Raw genomic sequence first — 18,913 nt, 5'->3', positions numbered from 1 at the left:
ACTGTTTCTGCCGTACTTTTGCTGGTGTTGGTACCGCTAGCGGATGGGCGGGTTGTAATGGGGTGGGCAGTACATCGTCTTCCGCCTGGCTGTTGGCGGTGACCGCTGCGATGTTTGTTGCTACCGGCGTGGCGGTCGGAGTGTTAAAGTAGCTGTTTGTGTTGGCGGTTCCCGCCGTGGTCATGATCCCATTTTTTTTACCACCCGCCTGTTGGTAGTATTACCGCTGCTTTAACACGACCACCAGGGTTGTAATGAGGGCCTAAGTCTTGTGGCACATCAGTACTGACAATGTGCCAAGTGGGGAGGATCTGAGTGGGAGAAAATATATGAGCTGGTTCAGGTTGCTCTTGAGCTTCAGACAGATGACTTTGCAGAGGGTGGGAGGCTTGAGTGACTTTGCTTGGGATGGTGATTAGGAGAGCTCAGGTTTCAGGCAGGGAATAGAGCCTGTGGCAGGGCACTGCTGTAGAGTGGCAGAAGTCCACCTGGTGCCTCTACATGTCAGCAGAAACAGTTTCTTTTTAAGGTAAAGAGCAACTAAATGTGTTCTTTATTCTTTTTAAATTTTGCGAGCTTCACAATTAATAATAATAATATACCTTTATTGTTGAAGTCTTAAAATCATGACCATTGGATTTTAACCCACCTCTTAGCTGGGGAAACCTTTTTTGTATTTGGGGTACTTCACACATAATCCTTCATAACTTTTTTCCACATGAGGTGTTCAGACCAAATTTGCATCTTTTCTTTTACATCCTGTGTATTCTAAAGGTTTCCAGGGTTCGCAGATTCCCATAAGGCAGTTGTGAAAATTTGTTTGGGATAAAATTGGAAACAAATGCTTTACAAGAAAGCCTATTTTTGTTCTCAAATAGCAGTAACAAAAGGTTTGCAGTACAAGTATCTCTTTCCTCCCAGCTTTGGAAACAAGCAGCGCTGTATGAAAAACGTTTTTCTGACCACAATTGTTGCATTTGTCTAAGAGGTAGTCAATTTTGACAAATGTTTTAATGTACTTGCAGTTTCAGGTGGAAACAGGTGTAAAACCCATGGGTGTTCCCTGAAAGCTGCACATTTCTGAAACTTAGACACAATTCAGTGTTCACCAAGATGTCATCTGTGTAGACCCCAGAATATTTTTCAAAAGAAACTAATCATGGAAAAAATAATTAAAATAAACAGAAGAAATAGCAATGGGTGACAAACTTTTCATTTGTAATTTTTTGTCATGATCACTGATTTACAAAAGTATATACTGTAATATGCATTAGGCCTTTTTGTCACAAAGCTATATAAGGTGTGTAGGTTCTCCAAAAACACAAGGTACCCAGCACCAACAACTGAGCTGCAGCTTGGACTTTTCTTCTTTATGTATCGACTATGCACCAATTAATTTGGTAGAATCTAATGAATGACAAAGGGGTATGAATGAAACCTATGTATTTCTAAAATGGGCACAAGGTACTTAGAGTAGGACCAGTGAATACATACACACTTCTGGTGTTGCCCATACTATCAAATGAGTCAGAAGGCATTTTGCAAAATTTGGTATTTCTTGCACACTGCTTTACCTTTGGAATACAAAACTGCAGAGAAATACAAATACTAATAGCAAATGTTTTACTAATCTGTGTTTCTACATGGCTCGCAATAAAAATGGCACTCCACTTGTATGACTGGTCCTAGCGACCATAACACAAAACCACAAAACACCACAAAAACATGACCTAGAGACATCATATTTTACCCAGCATAATATAAGCCTACAACATTGGCGGGAAATGCCTCTTATCGCCGTGCAGGAGACCGCCAACACACCGCCGCGGCTGTGGAATTCCACCACAGCTATTACGACCCACAGCTCAGAACCCGCCAAAATCTAGACACCCACACAAGTCTGCCACACCAAAGGCCAGTGATAAACTGCCAATGACAATACCGACACCGTCACGCCAACAGGAATACGCCCACACTATCACGAACCACAAATCCACACAGCGGTCTTTCAACCGTGGTATTCCATTGGTGGTACACACCACCGCGCTCAAAATACACACACATTTACTAAACACTACCACATTGGACAAATTGAAATACACACACCTGATACACATACACACACCACACCACTCCCACACACCCAATACAATATAAAACACACACCCACATTACCCACAAACCCTTACTACCCCAAAATTTGAAGAAGGTCAGAGAGACAGCAAAGCAAAGACAACACCAGCATATAGAGGCACACAACACCATCACACATACACATCCACCGACAAAACAACACACACCCCTAAACGTCACCCCACACATCACAACACACACCACCTCACAAATCACACACACCACCCCATGGCACTGCAAAGACACCCCGGTTTTCTGAGGAGGAGCTCAGGGTCATGGTGGAGGAAATCATCCGGGTAGAGCCACAGTTATTTGGATCACAGGTGCAGCACACCACCATAGCTAGGAAGATGGAGCTATGGCGCAGAATCGTGGACAGGGTCAATGCAGTGGGACAGCACCCAAGAACATGGGGTGAAATCAGGAAGAGGTGGAACGACCTACAGGGGAAGGTGGTTCCGTGGTCTCAAGACACCACATTGCGGTTCAGAGGACTGGCGGCGGACCCCTTAACTCCTCCCCCACAACTAACAACATGGGAGGAGCAGGTTTTGGCTATACTGCATCCTGAGGGCCTCGCAGGAGTAGCTGGAGGAATGGACTCTGGTAAGTTAAATCTTTAACTACTTCATCCCCCTCCCTACCTGCATGCTAACATGTCCAATCACCACCCCCACTACCATTCACACATCCCCTGTGTCCTCTCCCAGGGTGTCTGTGAGCCCTCCTCCAAAACTACACAAACGCAGTCACACACCCACCCAACAGCCATCCACCTCAGGACAGCCTCCAGCCCATGGACCTTCACCCAAAATCACCTCCTACAACCACTACCTCTTCCTCCACTCCCAAACCCCCTCCATCTACCCGTCCCAGTGTGTCTAAAAAACTTTTCCTGTCAAACCTTGACTTCTTTCCTTCACCTCCCCCACGCCTTCCGTCCCCTAGGGCCCGCCTTTCCAGGTCCCAACCCAGCACCTCACCCACCACATCACCAGGAACAGTGGTGCCAGCAGTAACCAGCTTCTGGAGTGTGCCAAGCAGCAGGGCAGTCAGTGTCCCAAGGAGCCAGGCCAAGGACATTCCCCCACCTCCAAAACAAAAGAAGTTGCCCACAGCCCGGAGGGAGAAGGCCAAAACACCTGCCACCAAGGGCTCAGCCAGGACAACAGTTGGGTGGCAAGACAGCTGTGCCACCATCCAAGGTGGGGAAGGGCCAGAGAAGAAAAGGGAATTCACCCCCAACCTGTACGGTGGACAAGACCGCCACTGACATCACCACATGCACAGCTGCTCAGGACAACGCCGCTCAGGACACCGCCGCCAGCAGCACTCTCAGTGAGCCCTCCACCAGTACCGCCGCCCAGGATACCACCGCCAGCAGCACCCTCAGTGAGCACCCCACCAGCACCGCCGCCCAGGACACCGCTGCCAGCAACACGCTCAGTGAGCCCCCCACCAGCACCGCCGCCCAGGACACCGCCGCCAGCAGCATGCTCAGTGAGCCCCCCACCAGCACCGCCGCCCAGGACACCGCCGCCAGCAGCACGCTCAGTGATCACCTCAACAGCACTGCTGCCCAATGAGCGCCGCAAGCACCGTCGCTACTGAGGTCGTCCCCAGCACCGCCAGCGGCTACGCCACATCCTGTGCCAGAGGCACCATCGCAGACATGGCTGCTATCCCCAGTGGTCAGTCGTACGAGGCTGGTGGTCAGTTCCAGGGGCCTGGACAGCTTCCTTGTTACCCCACCGTCAGTGGAGTGTCAGATCCACTACCTCTGTCCTTGGCAGGATGAAGCACTCTGGGCACAAAGCCCCCTCCAGAACCAGTGGAGAAAGGCATCCACTACCTCTGTCCTTGGAAGGATGAAGCACTCTGGGCACAAAGCCCCCTCCAGAACCAGTGGAATATCACATCCACTACCTCTGTCCTTGGCAGGATGAAGCACTCTGGGCACAAAGCCCCCTCCAGAACCAGTGGACTATCACATCCACTACCTCTGTCATTGGCAGGATGAATCACTCTGGGCACAAAGCCCCCTCCAGAACCAGTGGAGACAGTTGACTGTGCCACAGGAGCCACTTGAGAGACTGTGGCTTTGCACTCCCCAGGATAAAGCAGTGGGCCAACCACCCACTGGAGAGACTTGAGAAACTGTGGCTTTGCACTCCCCAGGAGAAAGTAGTGGGCAACCCACCCACTGGAGAGACTTGAGCGACTGTGGCTTTGCACTCCCCAGGATGCAGCAGTGGGCAAACCACCCACTGGAGAGACTTGAGAGACTGTGGCTTTGCACTCCCCAGGATTACGCAGTGGGCAAACCACCCACTGGAGAGAATACATCAGGATGAAGATGAGTTTCTTTATCTAAGGGTATATCGTCCGAAGTATCCATGTCTATATACCCTACCGAAAATACATAAACAGTCACTCTTCCCGCCTGGAAGACCGATTGTTTCAGGTATGGGGGGTCCTACGGAGAGACTCTCAGAGTTCGTTGACATATTTTTACAACCATTTGTGTGTAACTTACCGTCTTTTATCAAAGATACCAAACACATACTCAGTATATTATCAGACATACAGTGGGAACCGGGTATGTTTATGGCCACTCTAGATGTAGTAGCATTATACACCTCTATACAGCATGATTTTGGAGTGAGGGCAGTAGAACATTTTTTGAACAGAAGAGCATACCAAGATGATTCTACATTTGATAGACTTCATACTGAACAATAATTACTTTCTATTTAAGAGAGAATGGTTTAAACAAAAACAGGGAGTAGCAATGGAATCTAAATTTTCCCCCTCATATGCTAACCTATTTATGGGGTGGTTAGAAGAAACATGGTTATGGGGCCCGGGTGCAGCAAGTTGGCATACACATATTTTATACTGGGGACGGTACACTGATGATTGTTCTATGCTATGGACAGGAGATGAATCATCATTACAAGAGTTTTGCGAGTATTTGAATGCAATTGAAGCAAACATTGAGTTCACATGTAAATACAGTGCGACCCATTTGGAATTTCTCGATGTAGAATTATATATAGAGGGAGACAAAATTGAAAGTAGATTATATCGTAAACCAACTGCTTGCAATACTTTGCTGCACGCTACCAGTGCCCACCCTCGACATCAGATCGAAGCTATACCACTAGGAGAGATGATAAGAGCGAGGAGAAATTGCAGTAAGACTGAAGAGTTTGGTGAACAAATTAGAGATATGGGACAAAGATTTTTAGCTAGAGGCTATTCTGAGACACTTATACATAAATCTTTGCGTAAGGTGTGGAACATACCCCGTAGGCAGACATTGGATCTAAGTATAAGCCGAAAGAAAGACAATGCACGGAATAGAGATCACAAAATTAGAATCATCTTGGACTACACAGTAAACTCTCAAAAATTAGTACAAATCATGAATAAGCACTGGTCCTTATTAAGTCGAGATGAGACACTCAAGAAATTCATAGGCAAAAGACCGGAGGTGGTATATAGAAGAGGAAACACCCTTAATAATATTCTTAGTCCGAGTTATCTGGTAGATGAAACTACAAAGGATTGGCTTATGAAGCGGAATTTGGGCTTCTTTAAGTGTGGATCATGCGCAGTGTGTAAATGGGCATGGCAACCAAAAAAGGATTTGGAGGGTATTAGAGGTGAAAAAATACCCATAAGATCACATATTGATTGCAACACAAAATTTGTTGTATATATGCTCATATGCGCTTGCGATAAAATAAACCTAGGCAGTACGATACGGCCTTTGAAAGTTAGGATCTCGGAACACTGGAGGGCAATTAATCAAGGGGATGAACGGTATCCCATAGCATCCCATATGAAAGCATGTACAGCACAGAATGTTCATAAAATGTTTAAATTTATAGGTTTTGATCATTGTGAAATAAATCCACGGGGGGGGCAATAGGGAATTGGAATTACGGAGAAGAGAATCAAAATGGATCATGAGATTAGAAGCAGTGGAACGGGGTTTGAACACAGATTATGAGATGGAATATTTTTTAGGGGACAAATAGTTTAGTTGAGAGTAGGGTCTAGATCTTATTTCATTAATTATGTAGAACTGTGTGAGACATGTCTTCTAGAATATAATACATCAATTTAGTTATACTATATTTGTTTTATATTAATTTAGTCTAGGGTTTTAAAAAAAAAAAAAATATTGTATACTCATCCAGACATATTGTTACTATAGTACAATAACAGAACTTAGTGAAATACATGGGACACAAGTTATAGATAATCACTTATCATATGGAGTAAGACACATTTAATTAAATTTATAGAGAGGTCAGACAATGTACTATTTTATATTTTACTTATTAGATTTGAAAAAATGGGAATAGCGGCATAAATATTATCGCTAGAGTAGATTGGAGCATTATAGATCCAGTTGACAGTATTAGGGAAATGTATCGGTTGCAACAGAAAGATAAAATAGAAGTCCGTTATTAGTTTTTACCATCCCGGAAACGGGGATGGGAATATATGAAGTCCGTCTTCTGTTTTTATCTCGGGGAGAGAAGTACAAATGGCTGGAGGCTACGGAGCCTCGGTTTCAAACACCGAAGCCGAATAAGACGGCAAAACTGCAGCGTACTCGCTCGCATCAACATAACTATTAGGTAAGAACAAAATATGAGGATTATGAGTATATTTTTAACGTTATACTGTGGGAGATTTGGATGCAAGGATAAGGACTTATAAAATATTGCATTTCCAATACACAGGGATATAAGGAAGAATATAATAACAATTGGAGTTACATAAAGGGAGAAAAAAAGAAAATATAGACGCATTAGGTGAGTGGTACACATATATATATTGCAGTAATGCAAACTCTTAGATGATATTTAAAAAGAAACAATTATCGAAAAGTTATGATATTTTACCTGTGTTTAAATAGGATATAAGAAATAAACAAAACAGCTATAAAGGATACTATGGAGCATATGTAACAATCAAGTTTACTGTGAAGGTACGATTAGTTGGAATGTAGCTTGAGAATTTGGTTATGTTTGGGGAGCATCCTCTATAAATACACTGGAAAATAGGGTGACCTGTGCATGGGATGTACACTTTATTTTTTTCTGTTATGTAAAGGATGTGCATGTACACTTTGAGAAACCAGTCACTGATTTCACACATGGTAGCTGGAATTGTAAATGTGGAGTAGTAATGTTAAACCTGTCACAACTAAGTAAAAGACACACACATAGATTTCCACTGCTAAGCATGTAATTTTGCCACAATATAACAAATTGAAAAGTTTATAGAACACACAATATTTGTACTATATAATATCATGTATATAATGTTATTATAGGAGGTCCTGATGAAATCCAGGGTTACTCCCCAGATGAAACACGTGTTGACAAAAGGACAAAGGAGGAAGTTGCTGGACTGAATTGATAACTCTGGAACTAATCATATAGGATACACAATTTGACAAAGGGACAAAGGAGGAAGTTGCTGGACTGAATTGGTAACTCTGGAACTAATCATATAGGATACACAATTTGGACTTGTGGATACTATTTTTGGACTGTGGAGAAGACATGAATACTTGTGATTGATTTTTGTGGAACCTATATTTGGGGAAGTGTTTGATTGAAGATTGAATTGTATTATTCTGAGTTTTGTTTTTGTTCATACTAGATGTGTAATAAGATCTGAATACATTATTGAAACTAGAAAAACTAGAATGGTTTTTGCGTTACTATCACGTGTGCAAGTGTATCTATTTTCACCCACTGGAGAGACTTGAGAGACTGTGGCTTTGCACTCCCCAGGACACATCAATGGGCATGGAGCCTCCTTGTGGAGCTGGCGTCGTGCACTCATCAGGCTGAGGTGCCCCCCTTCCCTTCCCCTGAGGTGCCTGTTTTATTTTGATCTGATGCCCCAGCAGTGTTCTCTCCGTTTGGATCGGGTATCGAGTGTGGGCCTCACCCATGCATTTTGGGCCCAGTGGCCACGGACTATGTAGGTGCAGTACCTGGACTTGAATTCTTGGTGTATATATTTGTTAATAGTGTATATATATTTTTGACCAATGGATTTTTCCTGATTACAATCGTTCACCTCATTTCCTTTTGTCCTTGCGTTCTTCCAGGGGTGTTTGGGGGGTGTAAATGTAATGTTTCAGCATGTATTGGTATGTGTGTTGTGTGTGAGGGTGGAGGTGTTGCGTGTTGCATGTGTGTGTCACTCTCTTTTCCCTCCCCCCTCTCCTGTGTCGTAGGTGCAGTACTCACAGTGGTCGTCACAGCCGTAGGTCGTGCTCCTGGTGGAGGAGCAGGAAGACAATCGCAGGTAGAATTTGGAGTTCCGTCTCCATGGCGTCCTGGTTCCTCGTGGAGTTTGTAGAGGTGAGAGTTTTCCCTTCCAAGTCCAGTTTCCGACCGTGGTTTTGGTTGCGTTGAATCCGCCCCGGAAAAGGTGGCGGATTGGCCTCTCATAATGGTGTGGATGGTACATTGTCTTCCGCCTGTCTGTTGGCGGTGACCGCCATGCTGTTTGTTTGTTTGTTTGTTGTTCATGGCGGTCAGAGTGTTAAAGTGGCTGTCTATGTTGACGGTTTCCGCCGCAGTCATAATTAATTTTTTTTTACCGCCGGCCTGTTGGCGGTCTCACCGCCGCTTTAACACCGACCGCCAGGGTTGTAATGAGGGCCATTGTGTTTAACAATGTGGTTGGCTATAAAAATTGGGCCCTAGCTCAGCTGCTGCGTACACGAAATGACCAAAGGAGGACATTTCTGAAAAATAGACATCTATGGGAGGCCAGGATGGTGTGGAGTGTGTATTCTATGATTCTTCCCTACTCATAAGGGGTTGCAAAACTCAAACCTATGCCAAACACAAATTTGCACCTCACATTCCCATGAGAGAAAGTCCCAGAATCTACGGAGATCCACAAATTCCTTCCACCCATGGTTTCCACAATTCTCCTGATGTACAAAGTGCCTCAATGATATGGGTGTGCCCAGTGCCTGCAACAGAAAAGCCCCCAAAATGGAACATGAACTGATCACATTTTTCCACTCAAAACCAACCCTTTTTTGCAATGTGGATAGTTGTGGATTTTGGGCTTGGGCTCATCTGCCACCCAAGGAAACTTATTAAACCCAGACATTTCACAGAACTTGGCACACAGGGTGGTCTGAAATACATGGATAACCCTACCCATAATGCCCTTCAAACTTTGGCAAAAACCACACACTTTCCATACATTACTATGAGCAAAGGTTTGAGAATCTGCGAGGAACCACAAAGTTCTTGTCACCCAGCATTCCCATTCTTGCTCCAATAAAATGGTATCTGAACTGTGTGGGTGGGTCCAGCTCCTGTGACAGGAAATGACTCAAAATGGAACATGGACAGATCAAAATTTTAAACTCAAAACCAACCCTTTTTCTTTTTTTACAATGTGATTAGCTGTTGATTTTGGGCCTCAGCTCAATTGCTACCCTGGGAAACCTACCAAATCTAAACCTTTCTAAAAGCTAGACACCTCAGGGAGTATAGAGTGGACTGGCTCGGATGGACCCCCCTCTGACTTTATTTTTACCCACAATTCCCTTCAAACATTAAACCTTAGCAAAAACTACTCATTGTCTTTACTTTTCTTTATAATAAGAAAGTTCTGGAATCTTTGTGGATCCACAAAATTCCTACCATCCAGCATTCCAACATTTGCCCAATAAAAATGGTACCCTGCATGTGTGGGTAGGCCCTGCACACACAAAAGGAAAGCCCCTAAATTAGAACATGGGAATTTCAATTTTTTCTACTCAAAATTAACCTTTTTTCCAATATGGGTAGCTGTGGACCTCACCTGGGGGAGTCTCATTCCTCACATTTCTGTGACAGAACCTTTCGGAATGTGTAGAGATTCCCAAAATTAAAAGCTTTTCTGTGTGGATAAGGGTGGGGTAAGGCCGAATACAATGGTGGGACAGCTGCACTCCTTTTTGCTCCATTATAAAATCTCTGATGTTTAGATGGCTTTCTACCCACTAAAGGCCAGAATAGAAGCCAAACCCCAATCAGAGCAAACCTCAGATTGGGGCATATCGGGGTTATTTACACACATCCATCCCCCAGGGTCCAGAATGACTGTTGGGCCTGTGTTGGGGTGGGAGAATAGGCTCATGAACAAGGGGAGTGTTCCCCCCCCCTCCCCAAAGAACAGTGCCTTTGCCATTCCTTGGTGCCTAGTTGGGGAAAACACCCCCTAATAAGCCACAGGGGGCAGAATGGCTGGTGTGCCTAGGTTGGAGGGAAGCACAGGCTTATGTCCGTTGCACCCATTTAAATAAAACTGAAAACATACCATGCCCTGAAGTCTAATGGGCTTTCTGTTATCTGGGGGGAAGGTTTGGGAGTAAACCCCCCTTTATGGCCCTTCCATTCTGAACCTCCTGCACAGATCACTCCCTGGTGACTAGTGAAGTGGATCCCTGCTTTGGGATTGTGTGTCCAGTGTGATCCAGAAGCAGGGATTCACTAGGGAAAGACAGCACTGGAAAGGGGCATTAGTCATAATTTCAAAGCTGCCTCTGCCACCCTGATTGATGCAAAGAAGGTTAAGGCCCCCTGCATCAATCAGGAAGTGAAACCAGTGAGCACCAACGGTGCCCACTGGTTTCACGTTCCTATCTGTGACATCAGCGCATTGCACAGCGCCCGGGTATCACAGATGGATAGGGAGGGGTGGGGACTTAAGCAAAAGTGATTCCACTTCAGCCTCCACCTTTAAAAAAAAAAAAGCGTTGCATCATGTTATTAGTTTGGTGGTATCTACCTTTTTCCTGTCTTTTCCCCCCTTATGTTCTTCTTTCAGGGTCTAGGTATGTTCTATTGCTGATATTGTGATCAGAATGTTGTTATTCAATTGAGACTGTGAAGGTCTATTATCAGAGGATACCTGTATCTGTTTGTTGTAGCTGGAGTTTTTTTGTCTGCAATTAAACCTTCTTCAAAATCAACCAGTGACTCCTGCATTCCTTCACCTGTGCTGGACCCTTACTACATTTACAGGAAGCCCACAGTGAAATTACCAGAGGCTCATTTCAAACCCTCCCCTGCATAGGCCGCTACCTAACAGCCCACTGGGGAGGCAGTGCAAATGTCGGCCATTTTTAGATACATGAATTACATCATACCATTAAATTTAATTGTAAGATCAATAAAAACTCATGAGGTTCCTTTAAGATAGAGTTTTTCTTAAGCTTTGGAGCATTAAGGACTCAAACCATGTGCTTGCGGTCTTTTCAAATAAAAGGTGTATTGTACATCTTTTTCATTCTACAGTGGAGTTACATTTCTCAAGAGTGGGTGTGGTCAGGCAGCCAACATGGCGGATGCCTTTCTCTAGTGCTCCACTTGGGAACCCCTGTAATCCATTGTAAATCTGGCATCCTAGCCACCATCACTGTGCAATGCATGAACACAGTGCCATTGCCTAAGAGATATATGCATTTCAGCCTTGAAATGTCCAGCACTGAGGAACTGTGTCCTTGACTGCTGCGCAAAGGCCTGGAGTATGGCCAGGGGACAGAACACCACAGCAGCTGGGTGACTCGTGGGTGCCTCTCTCCCTGTAACCTGAATGCTCCAGGCTGGCTGGTGAGTTGCCGCCCCTGCTCTGGATGTCAGGGGCTGTATGAGTTCAGTGGGTCCTGACCTAGCCTGACCCAGCCTGAGGCCTGGAAGTAATCCCTCCCCTCGGAGCTAGAGACCACTCCCTGTCTGTGGCTCTGATGGGTTTTGAGGCCCCTTCTATGGAGCAGGTAAGTGAGAGCCTCCGGGAACGAACATCAGCTGCTCCTTGCAAGCCACCCCTGGCCCGACTGGCATGACCGGGGGTGCAGGCTGAGTAAGGTACTGGCCCCGCGCCACGAAGGTTGGCAGTGGCAGACTGTGGTGGGTGCCAGCGGAGCCCCCACAGAGCAGCCTGCTTGGACTGAGGGAGTTCCCCTTGAGCGGTGACAACACTTGAGTCCTGAGCACAGGTGGGGACTTGAGGCGGGCCCCTGTCCAGGGAAACCAGCCAATGCTGTGAAGTGGAGGCAGGTGAAGACCCGGGTCCGTCCCAGCACTACACATGGAGAGAGAAGTATAAATAATACCCAGAGGGTGTCCACAGTCCCCCAACAGCATTCCCAGGTTGGGCACCAGCGAGTGTGGGGGCTTCGCATGAAGGACCTGGTGAGCTGTGTGACTTCCTGTTGGCACCTGGGGGGCCCTGGGGGTACAACTGAGTGCTCCCTCATTGTCTCCCTGATATCGGCACTGGGCATTAGTGAGGGAGGATCGACTGGTGATAACCAAACTTCAGGGGAGGAGAGCCGGTGGCACTTTACACCATAGTGGGTCCAAGTGGCTTACGAAATCGGCAGCGACCGGACCTTGTCAGTGTTTCAGGGTGACCTTGTTGACCAACGAACTGCAGTGCAACATATTAAAAGGGGACTGGCGTGACTGACCCACAAGGGCCATCATGGCTCCACCTTAGGCCCAGCTTGCCTTAACTGAGATACTGACTAACCTGTGGTGCTCCTAGTTGCTGGAGAACTTGGCCACCCCTTACTGGGACTGCGGTGCTCTGTGGCAAGTGGGCCGCTCCTCCTCCTTGGTGTGAAATGCGAAAAAGGTGAAAGTACCTACATGTCCCACTATTGTCCCTTCCCTCCATGACGGAGTGCATTGCTACTGGAGCATTCTGTTGACTCCTGGGAGTTGCGTGGACCCACGGGGTCTGGGGTCTGTTCTTGGGCCTCCATGGGATCGGAGACCATCACCTCCCTAGAAACTCTTCAATGATATAGGGGGTCCGACTGATTGTCCTGCTACACTTCAAGGTGAGTGGGCTGATGCCTCACTCTGTAGGGCCGCCTCTAATGGTTTGGGCCACTGTTGCAATGGGCCATGACAGACATACCCTTTCCACCATGTCTCAGATGTGCATCGACCAATATATTACTGGACCTACAGGTGGCCTATCAGTCCCTCCTGGAGGGGACAAATCAGCCTCCCACTACAATGACCTCACTGCCATACTCTAGGCCATCCAGTCGTCGCAGACTGTGGTGGAAATGAAAATTGGAGAGGTGCGGATGGACGTTGCACTGTTGTGATCTTTCAAATGCCACTGCACGCATTGCTGAAAAAGAATCCCAGATCTCCATGGTGGAAGATAACATCTTAACCCTCAAAACCCTGGTCTCTTAGCAGCTCGCCTGTATGGATGAACTTCACAGATGGGCCAAAGATGCTGAGAATCGCTCTAGATGCAGCAACCTGTGTATGGTGGGCCTTCTAGATGGTGTCAAAGGCACCAAACCGCAGAAAGTAGCAGACTTTGTGGAGAGCTGGATTAAATCGTGGATGCCCTCAGACTGACTGTTACCCTGGTTTGCAATAGAAGGAGCACATCGGGCACTGACCCCCAGCCCCACTCCTAGGTCCCCCCCTTGACCCATAGCACATATCCTCAATTACAGGGAACGTGATGCAGTTCTGAGGGATGCTCGTGTGCAGTCGGATCTCCACTGTGGAGATGGCAAAGTTCTTATGTTCCCTGACTACACCCGAAAGGTGCAGTGCCATTTGTACACAGAAGTCAAACAAAAGCTTAGATCCATAGGCCTTCAATACGGGCTGCTGTTCCTGGCCTGGCTCCGAGTTATACACACCAAAAAATCCCATTTCGTCAATGACCCGGAGGCGCCTGGCAATGGTGAATTGAAGATGCTCTGGGGATCAGCCATCCCTCTGTCATGTCGCCTGGCTGTGGAGTACCAAAAGGAAAAGCCATCACCGCCTAAACCTAGGTAGAAACATAACCGGTCACAGAGTAAACAGAGAGATATCCAATCAGTCACCGCTATGGTCTGCCCCGGAGCAGCTGTCTTCAATGCACCGGACTGCATCGAGACCCGTCTAAGATGGGGAGGGCAAAAACACGGGGGCTGACGGGCCAAGGGACTTACGATTATCAACAATGGGGGACTTCCACACAGACACAGATCTCGCCTGCAGCCCTGTATTATATTTTAACTGCTCCACAGCTCTGGCACACAGAAAAGCACCTGACACTCTGACTGACAATGCCTAATAACTGGGCTATCTTGAGCAGTGAATATGTGGGGCACCACACACCTCCCTCTGCGATCAGTGTGCTGAGTCTGGCAGTGGCAGCTGACTTGCTGTGACATTTACGTTTTGTACTCAAGGGGTGTTCCCCCACAATATGATGTCGCTATACTGATGTACAAATTTCCTGTTTTAACCAATTTTCTTTGCAAGGCATGCAGGTATGGAGTGGGGGGAGAGTTGGGAGGCGGCGAATTCTTTGCCAGTTAAGGTTTGTGTTCAGTTGTATTATGTACCCTCTGCATATTTCACCTTTTTCTCTAGGTTATTACATACACTCCAATGAACACCAGGGTTTCGACTCAAGAGCCACAATCTCACGTACCACACAGCTAACGGGTTCTACATCTAGACATGGATCCTTGATAGGCCCATTCCCTAAAATATCTGGCAAACATATTTACCATCATTCCCGAAGACCTTCAGTATAATGTTATGGAATGTTAACGGTGTGTTAGACCAAGTGAACCCCCTGCACTCTTTACTTTTGCTCACCGTCTTCTCCCTGATGTATTGTTACTTCAAGAGACCCACCATATAGGGGTCCATTGCCCTTTCCTTGCATGCAAGGGATACAATAGAGTCTATCATGCAGGTTTCTCCAAGGGTCCCGGGAGGTAGCTATCTTGTGGAAACACTTGTTCCCTATGAACTTCGAGATCTGCAAGGGCGCTTCGTAGCGCTGATGGGGACACTAGAAGGACAAATTGTGCTCTTTGTGTGTGTGTACGTGCCACGTGAAACCCTTCCTACTTGTCTTTTGGAACTGTTCAAAGTTCTCCTAAAACTCCCACAGGGCCTCACAATCATAGGGTATGATTTCAATGCAATCCCTGAACCAGACCTAGATGTATTAGGGCATCCTACAGACTCGAGGTGGACTGGAGTGGGCCATCTTACTGGATGGCTCGCAGAACTCTGCCTGTGCGATGCCTGGAGGACGTGGTACCAGAGACTTCAACAGTTTACTCATACTTCAGCAGCCCACCGGTCTCACTCTTGCATCGATCTAGTTCTCTTACCAACCAAGGACTGTAGACTTGTATCTCAGATCCTTCCTCGAGGGATTTCGGATCACTCCCCCAGCTGGCTCATTTAGGTACCCCCAGATCAGGTCAGCAACCTATGTGGCATCTCAATTCCTGGTATCTCCATGATGACACTCATGTTCAAGCCCTGCAAACCAGGTTGCAGGCGTACTTCTGCTGCAGCTATGGCTCAGTAGCAAAGGTTACCATGCTCTGGGCTGCTAGTAAAGCAACAATACAGGGGCCCAGGAGCAGGAGAAAACTGTCCATGTTACCCAAGTGCAAGCTCTTCGACTGGAAGAAAAGCCTCACTTTCCATCTCCAGGAGAAGACCTTCCGTCAGCTTAACCTGATCCACGAGGGATTACACCAGTGCTCTATGGAGGCTGCCAAACAGCTTTGGAGAGGCATGGAGGCCAGGATCTATGGATGGGGAGACAAAAATGGAAAATTGCTATACTGGTTAGCCTCACACATCATGCCACGAGAATCATACCTGATATCGTTGATGAGAATAACATACAGAGGCGCACTCTTCCTGAGGTTGCTTATGCGTTTGGCCAGTACTATGAACAGCTGTACACACCTCCTATGAGACAACCGTCACCTTCTCCTAGTCACTCCTTAGATACGATTCCCCCTCCCTCGATTGTCCCCTGAGGAGTCCCATGTCCTTGACGAACAACTCACGGATGAAAAGATTGGGGAAGCAGTGTCCGGATTGGCCTCTGGAAAGACTCCGGGGCCAGATGGCTTTCCTATGGAATAATATGCTTGATTCAGCAAACTTTTCACAGCCCCCTACTGTCCTTGTACGGTGAAGTATTCCAGGTCAGCAACTTTACTCTGGAGATGGACCAAGCCATAGTAGTAGTAATTTCCAAAACACAACCCCTTCGACATAATATAAGAAGTAGCCTCCAATATCACTCCTCAAGTGAGAAGTGAAAATCTTTGGGACTATGTTAGCCAATAGATTTAAAACTGTTCCCACTAAATTGATACATCCAGACCAGTGCCGCTTTTTCCCATCCCCTAGTACAAAACACTGCCTTGTCCGACTTCACATGTCTCTGGCCTTTCGGCACCAGCTGCCTAGTGATCTGGCATTGGTTTTGATTATTTTTTAAAACGTTTTTGATATGGTGGACTGGCAATATCTCCAAATGGTACTGGCATGAGTGGGCTTCGGACCTAGATTCTGCCGTATGGTAAGAGTGTTGTAGTCTAACCCAATGGCTGGAGTTCAGATCAACGGGCTTCTATCTGCAGCCTTTCAACCAAGGCGAAAACTAGGCAGGGATGTCCCCTATCATCACTCCTTTTTGTGCTTACTACTAAGCCATTGCCTCAACTCATCCGTACAGACACCCAACTCAAGGAGTGGGTTTGGGGGACAGAGCAAGAGGAGCGTATAGACTTATACGCAGATGACGTCTTTTTATATCTAGCGTACCCTGCCGTAGCGGTCCCCGTTGTCTCCACCTGTTACTCAGGTTCAAAGATGCATCGAGCCTCATGGTAAACCCAGCCAAATCAGTACTAGTTAATCTAAGCCTGTTGAGAGACTGTATCGACTGGCAGATGAATATCCCCATCCACAGACTCAGCTTCAAGAACCTGGGTATATGGGTCACACTCCACCCAGAGCTCACTTGGACCCTCAACCTCCAGCCACTGGTCCAGAAAGCAAAGACTGACCTCCCCCGATGGCAATCCCTTCCCTTAAATGTAATGGGGCACATCGCCCTGCATAAGATGATGCTTCGCCCGAGGTTTCTGTCTGTCTTCCCAAATTTACCGCTTCACCTGCCCCGAGCATGGTTCAGAGAACTAGATAGCACAGCAGTGACTTGCCTATGGCATGGGTCACGCCCTTGCACCGCGTTCAGGCACTGGAAACTGGGTCCATACAATGGAGGTTTGGGAATGTCCAGCATTTATCTATACTACTTAGCACCCCACCTTTTAGTTAGCAACGAGTGGTTTTATGGCAGATGGGCTGACTTAGCCTGCAGACTAGAACTATCCATGGTGGGATTCCCATGCCTACAGGCCATGTTCTATGTGCCCCCGGTGCCTGAATCCATACCTCAAGTAACTAAAATGGTCTTTCTGGCATGGAGGGCTGCACTCAGACATACACGCTGGGGAAACAGACTTACGCAACAGACTCCTCTCTGGCACGGCACCTGGTTAGGGGAGGTGGCAACCCTTCAGGGGTTTAGGGCCTGGGATTTTATAGGCATCACTCGATTGGGAGACATATGTTCTCGGACGCAGATCCGTTCTTTTCAAAACCTTCAGAGTACATACGTCCTCACTAATTCCCAACTCTACAGATACTTACAGATGAGACAGGCACTTCATGCCCAGGTCTCAATAATAGACCCACTACCACAATTCAGTCCCCTAGAAATTTCTCATATGCAGCCTAGGGTGTGGGCATATTTCTTGAATAAACCGCACATTAATTTTGAACTCACCCGACACATTAGGCCATCTTAAACTCCGGTGGGAATAGTGGCTAGGCACTATGGATGAAATAGACTGGTGAGATGCCCTGATGGCCCCACGGGAGCTCGCTATCTCCTCCAGTTTAAGGCTAGTCCAGATGTACTACCTACACACTGCCTACCTCACACCCCTCCGGATGCACATGGTGGGCCTGCACCCTGACCCCTCATGCAATCAGCCATCAGTTTTCTATCATATGGTGTGGACATGTTCAGTGATAATGCTCTATCGATCTGGGGTGTGTTGAAAAGTGGATTATTGGTAGGGGCAAGTAAGTGCCTACACTTAGCAATAGTCCACAAACCCCCCACTAGGTCCATTCAAGGTCTCAATAAATTAATCTTGGCTCGACCTTTGGTAGCTTGGCCGCAAGCAGTTAGGTTTAACTTAGGAAACAGAAGTGTAAAGCATTTAATATCAACAAAACCCTAAATAAGTAAAACGCAGAACACAATAAAAATCCAAAACCAATTTTTTAAAATAGGTTATAGTTTTATCTTTAAACTGACATCAAAATGACAAATATTCAATATAGGGAACCAGAGATACGAATTTTTAAATATTTAGGGGGGAACGGAAAAGCCCATCCACTGAAGTCCAGACAGGTAGGTTGAAGCCAGTGCGGCTTCCTCCCTGCCTGCCTCATTACGAGTTTCCCACTGGCCCAGTGGGAAAACAACCTACAGCATTGTCTCCAGCTCGTATTCGAGCCAGTGGCAATGCTGTAGTGCGTAGGGTGCACCAACAGATGTCGCAGTGTTCACTGTCTGCAGGGCAGACAGTGAACATTTTGACGGGTCCCCCTGGAGCCCCCTTCACCTTTCTCCGCCAGCCGTTTCATGGCTGTGCTACCGCCATGAAACCGCTGGTGGAGAAGTGAGTCGTAATCCCCAGTGGGAGACCTCTGTTAAAGTTTTACCTTCACACAGATGTTTTCTAGGAGAGTTTTCTTTGACCAGGACAAAGTCACAAGATGAGGATGACCTTGCGGGAGCCCTCTTCGGATACACGTCGTCGGAGGCCTCAGTCAAGTTTTCTGCATTC

The sequence above is a fragment of the Pleurodeles waltl genome, chromosome 6, assembly GCF_031143425.1.
Source record: "Pleurodeles waltl isolate 20211129_DDA chromosome 6, aPleWal1.hap1.20221129, whole genome shotgun sequence".
NCBI lineage: Eukaryota > Metazoa > Chordata > Amphibia > Caudata > Salamandridae > Pleurodeles > Pleurodeles waltl.
Note: the sequence above shows the minus strand (reverse complement) of the source record.